The sequence below is a fragment of the Homalodisca vitripennis genome, chromosome 1, assembly GCF_021130785.1.
Source record: "Homalodisca vitripennis isolate AUS2020 chromosome 1, UT_GWSS_2.1, whole genome shotgun sequence".
Classification (NCBI taxonomy): domain Eukaryota; kingdom Metazoa; phylum Arthropoda; class Insecta; order Hemiptera; family Cicadellidae; genus Homalodisca; species Homalodisca vitripennis.
In genome coordinates, this window is record NC_060207.1 from 96,448,147 (window position 1) to 96,460,429 (window position 12,283).

The following is a 12,283-nucleotide window of genomic DNA, read 5'->3' on the forward strand; positions in this document are numbered from 1 at the left end:
GTAGTTGAAATGCATCTATCGACAAACTTCGTTGACGTATTTTCTTACGTAATAACAAAAACAAATATTCAACCAGAATAAACGTAAATTTTGTCGCGTTTTAATTTGAATTGCATGTATCTTTTGAAACTTCAATAGTCCGCCAATTTGGTTAGTGTCAACCTTTTAAAGGCGGGTTTGTGATATTGTATTCTATCAATAAAGACCTTTAATTTGACATGCTATTCGACCTATGTCTACGTTTAACCTTTTACTCTACCTTTTTGCGGGCAGACCTACTGGTAGTGTAGCAATTCATTAATGAAGTGTTAAAACAGTGTTTCATATACTCTAACAATATATAAGTTTTGTAGCTCTTTTTGTAGTGGTAAAATAATATTAAACAGTACCAGCACTCAATTGACACCCTGTATATTTATTGTGGACAAATGAGAAATATGTAATTACTATAATTACTTACTTGAATATTTTATGCTTTCCATTATTACGACCTTGAGCAAATAAAAAATAACGATATTCTATTTTTTACAAACAAATTTAACAAAACGTAAAACTATTTTTTTAAAGTAAAATATGCTTTATTTTAAAATGTTGTTTGTTTTCTTCTACGCTGTGAAAGGTTATAACCGATTAATGTTAATTTCTATCTCGCGTGTTTTACATTTCGGTGTTACATCTATTAGATATACGTATGATGACATTAATTTGTCGTTACAATGCAATTCACGGTAGATACTAGATCAATAAACAAGAGCAACAAACCATGAGAGTAAGGGGTGGGTCCTACCTACATCAGCGCCAGTGGCTGTGTACTTATCCTGTAATATGTACGGAATAAAGTAGGAGGAACCTGGCAGGAAAGGGCGTACTTTAATTAATTGTTGCCCCATTGTTACGGTTGGATATGAAGGTAATTCGATCTAAGCTGAGCTAGGTATTTCAGTACAATATTAATCGATTTTAATAATCTAGCCTATGTACTAATTTCCCAAACAATGTGATTTTGTGATCTATGCGTTGTTATAATTTGTAATATTTGAAGAACCGAGGCGCATTCTTTATTGATTAGTGTCCACAAGGAAGTGGGAAGTAAATAAACACAAATCAACATTTAGTTGCATGTAGGTGTGACTTTATTGTTTCCACAGGAAACCGCAGCTATTTTCAGCCATTTATAGCGGAGAACGTCCTTGGACGTGTTGCACAATGGTTCCCCCACCACATATTACTGTACTACAGTAGAAACAGATCGCAGTTGATAACATGTCATGGATTGTGTGCACCTGATAACGCTTGGATTGAGGAGAGGGGTGGAAGAACAGGTGGATAAACTATGAAAAACACGAAACAGGGGTACTAGGGAAGGTGAGAAGGAGAAAGTTTAATGACAGAGGAGGAGGATGTTCAAAAACAATTCTGAGATATATGTGTTGAGATCAAGAGACAGATGTGAAATCTCCAATTTTATATTTCTTATGAAAGACTTTAAGGATTTTTAATTGTAAAATTGTGTATTTCCTCTTGGAAGAGAAGAAAATGTAAATCAGGGAGAGATAACAACACAAAATAATCAATAATTGTAAAGTTGTCAATTAGCTACAAATGTAAAAGTAATGATATTGAATCGATAATGATAATGAATTGGGGACATGGCAAACAACATGTCGATACTGCACTTAATCTAAACACTAATTAAATCGGTTCTAATATCAATTAGTGGTCACCAACTGTACTACTCAGAGTTACGTACGTTTTTAAGGTTTATATTCCGATTAGAATGTAACATAATGCTATTTGTAAAATCATTTTTTAAACCCATAACCCCTTACTGGTTGTAACGAGAAGTTTTTATATGGGCTTAACATATTTAGAAAATATTTATAGCGTAACTTGTAGTATTCGCTTCTTTTACACAATTAATACGCGCTGCTTACTAAAAAAAGCAGTATCAAAGAGAGAGTGTGTCAGTTACTATCCGACTTTCACCAAAATATTTAGCATTCATATGTATAGTAGTTCAGACGATTCAGTAGTTCAGACGAAGATGGAAACCACGAAAATAGTAATTGTTGTGCATTATATTCGAACGTTTATATTAACCTTTCGCATTACAATATTAATTTATTGATCCCGAAAATCCCATGTGTGGTTGCCAATTTTATATAACACATGGCGCCTCGCGTGATTTATATCCAATACAATTTCATTATTTCTTCTATTTTGGGTTTTACACAGCTCAGCTAAACAGAATAAATTGGAAATCTGTTACAACATGTAAACTAATACTTCTCTATGATGTATCAGAATCTCAAATCCCATCCTCAATGAATCCTTAGGCTTTAGTTTTAGAGGTTACTTCGGAATTTTTAATTACACGATTATTCTACACAAATGAAAATGAGATATGTAAGTGTAGGTATGACAATATTATTGCATATAACAAACTTTAAAATTGTTCCTATATGAAATATTCTTGGGATATGTATGGTTATTATAAGGTAAATGAAAATCAATTTTTAATTGATGTTACGTCCTCCCCATTAACCGTAATTGTTCCACATAGAGCACACAGCTGCAGGCTTCTTTTATTGCATGATATCCAAATTGTTCAGAGTATATACTCAGTGCCCTGGTATGTGCATTCTTTTGGCCAAAACTGTTATATTTTGTATTTACATTTTTTGAATAATATTTTTTTTTATATTACACAATAACATGTATTTCTAGATGTTCGCAAGAATTGCTTTGTATTGTAATTATTCTTCAACTCTATGTTTTAAACACGTCACATTTCTACGCAACTGAAAGATCATTCCAATAGTCATTATCACAAGAAAACTCATATCAAACTTGCCCAAATATTTTCCAACTGTATTAAGAGATCGTAGAAGCTATATGACTTATGTAATTTAAAACAACATTTAGCAAATACGATAAAACCAATACTGTGTTCGGAACCCATATTTAATGGCTCTCCGTTTTCCTGCTCACTGGTTCTAAACTAAAGAGTCTTATCTAGAAAATGAATTTTATACAGTGCAAATTCTACACAGGTCATCTCATTCTAATTACTTTTGCCTGTGGCCGAATCCGACGTTGGATTAAAAATATAAATCCAAACAATGTTGCCATTGGAATTAAAAATTCCCGCTTATATTGGATTTATTAAGTAGAGTTTGAGTAGTTACGTATTCGAATTGGCGGGAACGACTACTAGTAGCAGCGTATAGTGTGGAAGGTAGTGCGGGTGGGGGGGAGTGACCTATAGACCGGGTTCCTCCCAAGGTTCCATGGAATGACGCTGGAGAGCGCGACGTCCCGGTCGATACGAAACGCCTTCCCTCACGTTCCACTTATCTCAGGCACGGCGCGGCGAGGCGGGAAATGCCGCACATTCCCGCCAAACGTTCCTCCGCTCCTCTAATTGCTTTTTGCTCCATAGAATGGTGTGTGGGCGATAAAAAGAACTAACGTTTTTGTCAGTGATAACATAGGATAACAATACTGTCCCTCTAAGTTTTTAGTACACATAGTAGTTAACAATTTAAGAGAAAAAAAGTTGTAAATTCCATTAAAAATGTTTTAATGCGCTACAAGTCATAAAATTTAAATCATATCAAATCAAAATCAAATTTATTTCAAAATTTACAAACAAGCATAGTACACGTAATATGCATGAAATTAGTCCATATACGTTAATATACATGGGCCATACAGAGGCTTGTGCGTGGTGTCGAGTCTGTTTCTAGTTACTGTGCACAGCGGTATTATAATAGTTATCCTTAATAATAATAAACTATTTTGTATATATTTTTAAAACAATTATTATATATCAAATCTAAAATAATCTGTGCAATGTTGTTTTTGTAATTTGTGTAAATTCAATATAAAACATTCAGGTAAGTAATTCTTTATACACATTTCATGGTATTTTATATCTAAAATATTCAAAAACATCACATTTCTCCTTCTTCTATTAAAGGCAGCTATAACCACTACTATTCTGGAGTGTGGGAATTTAAAATAATTTTATAATGTTATTTGTATTGATAACATTATAAAATTATGTGCTCGGAATTTCCCGTCATATACAGTCCTATTTCCAAATTCCAAATAATCGATATTTTTATATTACATTTCCATGAGTGGGAGAGATGGAAATGTCTCAATCACTCCGAATAATCTAAACCAATGAATAGTGATTTATTTTAGGTTCTTCAATTGAATTTAGCTAACTCTACAGGTAGACCCTACTCTCAATGAGACCGAACTGTCTTTTACTTTATATATGGCCGATACTAAGCACAGTAAACAAATGATTACCAATCATCGGTAGTCATTTACAGTTAAAATCTTTCTCGTGCATGACAATCACTACCAATGGTACAGTAGGAGATCAACGAGCGTTATATCCTCACAAAATGTATGCTTTACCTGTACGGTTATTTATTCCTATACATTATTCTACACTGTTAACTGCTGCTAAGAATCGGTTTTACGGCGTAATCACTGAAACTCTACGAGCCAAAAATCTTATCACTAAAGATAAATGATTTTCAACTGTCCAGTCTAGCTTGGGGCGGACACTCGCACTCGTCTTCTCCTTGTCGTAAACGATTCTCTCGTGTTTATAGCATATACTAGTCGGATTAGCTTCAGAATCGGGAGCTGTGTTTGAGTGTATTTCCAAACTAGAGTGACCAGTTGAAAATAATTTATCTACAGTGATAAGATGTTACGCCTCCAAGGCTGCTAGAGTCTTGTGGGCATATAACTGTGGGCCGACTTCAACGGAGATAGACTGCTTCACCTGGCATGGTTAAACTTTTAAAATCCTATTCTGTTATTTAGAGGCAACATTGGGCTCTGCAAAAGACACCAGACTGTAACCATAATTGGTCATGCGAGCACTGCTGATATCAAGAGGCATTGAACTGTACCAATGCCAACTTTCCCATTTAAGTCTTTCATTTCCCAACTGCCTGGGTTGTCAATAACATCGATTTCTTACCAGTTGGAATTATATTTTCTACCCTGTTACTGTAAAAAATTCTAATTTGAAGGGAAACCTATCGAGTTATATTGGGCCTCCTGATTCTCTAACAGTAACATTTAACACCACAATTGACATTGTCCCTTTTCGTCAAAACATCGGTACTTTGTTATTACACCGAAGCCACTATTAAACTCTCTCTCTATATACAACTTGTTATCAGGCTGGTTTAGATTAGGTTAAATGTTACTAGTAGTACCAAAGTTAGAGATAACCTTTTCGAGTGCTCACGCGATCTGAGCTTGAACCACGTGCCAGATCGTCCAACGTTGATCTGACGACGCGGCGGTAAAGTACCGATCGGAAATGCCCCTGGCCGGCAGTGCGGCCTTCGGCGCTACCCCGCGTAAGTTCATAAATTATGATTACGTACCGTATAGATGATGTTAGGGACGCCATTGGTCAGTCAGGAATGTGGAATTGCTAAGAGTGGATGTTTGTGTAATTTAAAGCTTATATATATTGTATATTGTTACTTGATGTATGATATATTCTCACTAACAATATAAATCTTTGAAACACTATATTTAAAAAAGTACAAATATCATACATGACAAGTTATGTAAACATCTACCCACAGCTCGTGCTCGCCTCGTGCAATTTTCTCTTTCATGTTACAATAAGATTTTCCGTAATTTGTTACGTAAATATCAAAATACAATACTGATGTTTCAATTTTTAATTTACATACAACAATTAAGATTTGGTCTTAAAAGATGTAAGTAAAAATTTAGATCTGTAAAAACTAATTTAGTTTCTTATCTCATCGAATGAAGTTTGGTTGGGTGGAGCTCTTCCTGATTCTACCGTAAAACTACACCACTCTTCCCACTCCCAGGAGCAATTGACCTACATAGCTCTCCTCAATAAACGAGGGCGGCGCGGCACCGTGTGAGATCGCTTTTACTCCAGTCACTTTTCTACATCAGGGGTATCGAGAAATATGTACCTCGCATACAATGTACAACTCCTGACAGAGTACTACTCATATTTATTGTACACATTTAGAATATACAATTGAAATATTGAAAATGTTATTCAATAGTATTGTACTTACAGAGCTAGGAATGGATGGATAGTCGGGACTTATTTCCAATGCCCTGAAACAATAAATAATTAAAAGTATTATTTGACCTATTAGGCTTATACATTTTTCACCAAAGGTTAAAAATATATCTATACCATTTAGGTATAGATTAGCTCGGTAGCGAGCCAAGACTTAGTTTTAATTCTTTCTTAGGAAACACTATATTTTATTGTGGTTTCGGATAAGCAAGGTCATTATAAGATTTGTTTGATAATGATTAATATACAAGTCATATATGAAATACAGAAATTCGAAGTCAAGGTGTTAAGTTCCTAACGTTGAAATTGTGTAAGTCACAGATCTGACAGCATTCGTTAAATTGAGAACTGTTTCGTTTTTAGAGAGGTTTCAATATGTATTACAATTTTTTTAAATAGCCGCCATTTCCCGTATGGTGGACAGTTTGATTTTTCTTGTGAAATACCATGAGGGGGAGATTCCCCACATTGGCAGTGCTGACAGCCTTCCCCTCCTAAACACAGATTCTTTCTTATGGAAACAAAAATACAGTAATAATAATAGCTAGGGGTCTACCTGCAAAGAGTTCAATAGCGATTTCACAGTAAAGTATCCGACAGTTAGGCGCCTTGCTGTGGGATGCAGAGCTATGACATTCTTCGCTATGAGATTCTACGTTGTAGGACGCCTCACTGTGAGTATCCTACCTAACTATGAGATTCTTTGCTGTGGGATTTCTTATAAATCTTTTGCTGTGGGACCCCACGTATTCCGGCAATTATTATGGTTCACACATTACGCAGTTTGCACTCCATTATCGGTCAAACTATCGGGATGACCAGTCCTTGAGAAATATATCTCACATCTCCATCTGTCTGTTTGTCAGTATGTGCGAAAACTCGTGATAGAAATGTCCTAGACACTTGAAACTTAGTACTTTGGTTCCTCTTGGTCCAAAAAAGAACCTTATTAATTTGGCCAAAAGGTCACTGGGCAGTCCGTCTCCCTGTCTGCCCGTCTGTGCGCTGACTCTTCCGTTACGTTCTGTCAGGTCCTTCGATACTCAAATTATCGTGGTTTATTACTTTCTTTTCACTGATAGTCATCACTGCCACTTCGAACTCTCATCTGAGGTTATGGTTGCAATCACCAATAGCAGCACTCTAAGACCATTTATCACCACAACTTCTTTTCTCAAGGATATAGTGTTTTTGTAATTATTCAAATTTTTGTTTGCCTTTTTCAAATTTAGATTTATTAAGGCTAATATTTGCGTATAGAGAATGGTGGATTAATATTGTAAAACTGAACTCCATAGCATACTATGATTATTGGAATGCTAAATGAAAGACAACAATCATTGTAGTGCTCAGAAAACGATTCCCATCAGATCATATCAAACAATAAAGAAGTTCTATATAAGTTCATTGCTATTCTTTATTTTTTAATCACAGTAGTAATATAGTAAATCTAAAATCTTCCTTATTATGCCCCATCACAAATAAACACAATTTGCTTCTTAACTCAATTAGGCAGTTCTTAGTAGGTTTATGTTAAAGTGCTTACCAGTAGGAGATTATATTAAAGAACTAAAACAAAACCTCGAGAAGGTGAAGTTATTTAAGCAATAATACTGAACATGCACTGGGCGTGACTTCGTGCGGATTCAAGAGTCAACTAAAGGAAGAAAATATTGACGAAGCAGATAAAATCCTTGGCGGGACGTAAAATAAACCAAACACAGCTGTCTTCTATCGATTCCTTGTTAAGAAGTGAATTTGTTAAGAGGGTCGCGGGTGGGCGCGTGTGCGCGTATGTGCGCTGGTACATGCGAGTGCGGGAGTGTGACATAGTACTCCAGGCGTCCCGACGTCGCGACGCCCCGCCCCCATTAACCCCAGAACCAGACACCCCCTACGTCATTCTGGCCGTGGACGGCGCCTTCTCCCCAAGAAGAATCCTTCTTAGATAAGATTCTCTCTGGGTATTGAATTTAAAGGACATATGACTAATAAATCACTCAAAAGGATGTTCACGATGGTATATGATTCATGTGAGATTTATAATGTGAATTATGTTGACCACCAAATAGCATACGTTGACCAACCCTAGCGTTTTCAAGTTAAATACCCTTAAACGATTTCAAAGATGATAAAGATAAATAGGCAATATTCCATTCTTGTGTCTATTCCTTTTAATGAATCTTCACAATGATTTCATAACATATCAAATGATACGGGTGTAATTAAGTTGACAGAACCCTCGAGGAACATTTTAACGGCGTACATTTATCTATATCCTCTAATTTGAAAAATTCCAAATGAGAAAAATATCAAATATTTTTAAGATAGAGAGTTTTGTGAAAGCAATTGTAATTTATCATGGATTATGGTTTTATCATAGTGTATCAATTTTCTGGTAGGTGTTGGATATATAGTCACCGTCCCTTGAATTTTAAGTTTACATACGGAGATGTTTAGAACAAAACGTTCAATTGTGTAGTTTATTCTACAACATAGACATGGTAATAAGAGAAATTGAATTACCAAATACATATCCTGATAAAATTAACATGTTGGATATAATTCGCTGAGCAAATGTATTCTTCTCGTAATAAGCTGATCATTCTATGTAGTTAATTTGTTATGAGGTTTTAATAGAGAAGTAAGTTTACACAACATGTAGAATGTGAATTTGTATATAACCAGGTTTATCGTGATATAACAGTGAGGTCCCTTTACACAGGAGAGGTTCATATCCTCGCACCCTGTACATTCTCACTAGACCTAACACGACTGTCACAGACCACATTAGTCTGAATTTGTATCTGTTTAGACATTTCCGAAATCATTACAATTCGCTGCAGCTGCACCAGGTTTGGAACTTATATAATGCAAGCATTTCCGAGCCGTATATCGCGTCAACAGGCTTGGAAACTCACAGTTTCATGGAACACCACAACATGAGTGGCAACATGTCTATTCAAGCATTTTCGAGCCGTATATCGCGTCAACAGGCTTGGAAACTCACAGTTTCATCCAACACCACAACATGAGACGCAACATGTCTATTCAAGCATTTTCGAGCCGTATATCGCGTCAACAGGCTTGGAAACTCACAGTTTCATCGAACACCACAACATGAGTGGCAACATATCTATATGGTAATTAAAGATAACAGAGAGAAATGAAACAGGAGCATCTACGGATAACATTATTATACATATAAATGGAAAGATGTTTCCAAAACATTTCTGAAGTATGTTCGAGTAATGAGAGAAACCCTATCCCTGCTCCCCCTTCCACCATAACTGCAGTCTCCAACTCAGAGATGACATCGGGAACCCGTACTTGATTTACACTTGTACTGCCCGCGCCGGTTTGGTTCTCAAGGACACCGAAGAACACATGTGCCAAGTTGCGTAATTCTGCGTAGTCGGTATCGTGTTGCCATCCTAGCCCGCATCAGGGGTTATTACATAAGACTGTCCGTTAGAACGAGGAACAAAACCAAATTCAATTTTTACTAACTCTCCTGATTTAACTAAATAAAAAGAAATTGCTGTTATTTATGATGGGGTTTATGCTTAAGCTTAAGTATTTTTCCAGAACTTCTAGTAAATTATTCCCATTTTTAAGGGTCGTCCAAGTTTTATATTGATCACTGTTGATTAATATCCATCAACTACGCCCACATTTTTAACTATTTACAATTTTACATGTGCCATCTTTCTGATGTCGAAACGATACGGGGGATTCATTTTGAGCTTCTTCATTCTTCGTCGACGACTATTTTTGGATCCCTTCAGACGAACATGACTCCAGATTTCAGGATTCAAGTGCAACAGCATCGGATTTCTGATGCTGCACGTAAGAGGAAGGTGAACTGGAGCTAAACATAACATTCGCATTGATTTAGCCCTCTCCACCATAGCTGCTTTATGTGTAGAAGAGTCGGTTGCTCCGCCATGCTTTGGGATCGTGTCAACATCGTAGTGCATTCAATTGTACACCTAATGAGACAATGAGAACACGTACATTGCACTATTTTACACCCTGGGTGTATGTGATGTTGAAACTATGCGGAGGGTTTGTTTTGAGCATCTTCATTATTCGTCGCCACGCATTGTTCAAATTGTTATTTGGGTTTATATTAACATGAAATGCCGTGTAAATATTTGTATGAAATGTTTGAATCTTCTCTCTCTAAACTGCATGTGTCCAACACAAACAACTTACCATTGTTTTTTTTTTATTTAACTACGGCTTTTTGTACTTTTTTTAATGTTTCTTGTCAGTCATATAAACAAAAAAATTAATACGCAAATTACTGACAGCGTTACCGTTTTTTAATAATATTGAATTAATATGCGTTTTTAAAACTAATACCTGCATGTTAATTTTTGTACGCAAGTTTATAAACTTAACCATTCTTTTAAGTTTGTCTATATCCTTAGAACAATGTTCTGGAATGTCTTACACCGAGATTCAATCATCCTATATAAACAACAAACCCATTTTAAGAGTTCTTAATTATAGGAATTATAGACACCATGGGTGGAATACATGAACAAATTGGACGCTATGGCATGGCGTCTTTTTCGTTGTGATTTTGACCCAATGTGTTTCTAACTCTATTTTTCATGATTTTTTTAGACCAGATTTAAACCCTAAACACATTACAGAAGATAAGTTTACATTACATTCTGTACATTACATTACATTACATTACGTAATTTTACAATGAATTCATCCATCGGTAATACAGTTCGTAAAAATAATTCGATAACTTTATCAAATTATGATAGTTTAATACTCTTTTTCGGGTGAAATTCAAACAAAACACCTGAAGGTGGAATCAGACAGGGAATGATCGAGATAAATGTAAGTAAATAAATAAAGAATGAATTTGAATGTGAGCAAGTTAAACAGCTAATTAATAATTTAATACGTAACTAAAATGAATTTAGAGTAAATAAATTTTTCTTGCGTTAGTAATGTATAAATAAAAATCTAAATCGTATGTTTCAAGTCCCGAGGTGTTATTAACTATTGGCATCGCCAATTAAAGTAGTATTCAACTAGTTTCGTTTATTATTATTAATAAGTGAACATTTGTAAGAACCTACATTTCTTTCTCGGTCTTATTGGAGACTGTAGGTGTGTTTTAGAGGATTAAGGTAATATTTCTTTTACCATAAACATAAAATTAAAACACACGATATGATTACTAAATAGGATTAAGTATTTTTAGTTTGCGTAGCTTAGTAGTAACATAATATTATTCACATTTTCAGATAGCCAAAAACAGTTTAAAATATGCCGAAAAAACAAGTATTTGTAAAACGATGAAACTGCACTAAGGGTGAAGGGGTAAATTGGCTATATTTTACACTTGTTTAAGATTTGTAGGCAATATTTATTTGGCAAGTATTCAGTCCTATGGCTTGTTACACGAATAGAACATAATTAGTAGTTACACTTCATTGCACTTACTAAAGTTTCAATAATTTTAAGACTTAAATTCAACTTTTAACAGTACATACCATTTTGGATTTAATAGTCTTATTTAATCTAAATCATATTTAACGTTAATTCTTACACTTACAATTTTAATAGTCAAATATTACGAACAATTTATAAATTCGGTACTGTAACAAATTCTATGTCAATCTTTTTATTTTAACTCCAGTTTATTTTCATCGCCGAACTGGAAATGACGCAACATGCTTCCATGTACTTGATTTATTTACTGTCAAACTTGACGGACAGTGTTTTTCGTGTCGACAGCTGCGCTGTGACACAATTTCGCTAAATCTGTGTTCGCCCAGCCTGCTACTGTAAGAATGAGCGAACTACTAAATCTCTCGCACGTAATTGTCATACCAAACAAGATTTATTCAGTATTTTGCACATAGCACATTTGGAATTATTATTGGACTTATTTATTTAGTCTAGTAATACTTTGTAATAGACAGGTATAACAACAATAATGTATTGTCTTTTACTATGAAACACTAAATATTCAATAATAATAAAGTCTACAACAACATCATTAAAATAGTTTACAAACACTAATTTAGTCTGAAAAATTAACTAACATTAATTTGATTTAATACTGTAAAATTTATAAACTTATTTGTTATGATACAAAGCTGGTTCTGGTATTTGAGTTCCACGTAACAC

The 12,283-nt window shown here is 34.8% G+C and overlaps 1 protein-coding gene across 3 annotated transcripts in view; it reads right to left on the bottom strand.

The window, feature by feature from the left end:
* Positions 1-12,283, bottom strand: part of LOC124367280 (fatty acid 2-hydroxylase) — a 178,753-nt gene that overhangs the window by 150,719 nt on the left and 15,751 nt on the right. For all 3 annotated transcript variants that reach the window (XM_046823991.1, XM_046824015.1, XM_046824007.1), the window contains exon 2: positions 6,111-6,153. The gene's annotated coding sequence lies outside the window, so the exon portion shown is untranslated. The remainder of the gene's footprint in view (positions 1-6,110; positions 6,154-12,283) is intronic.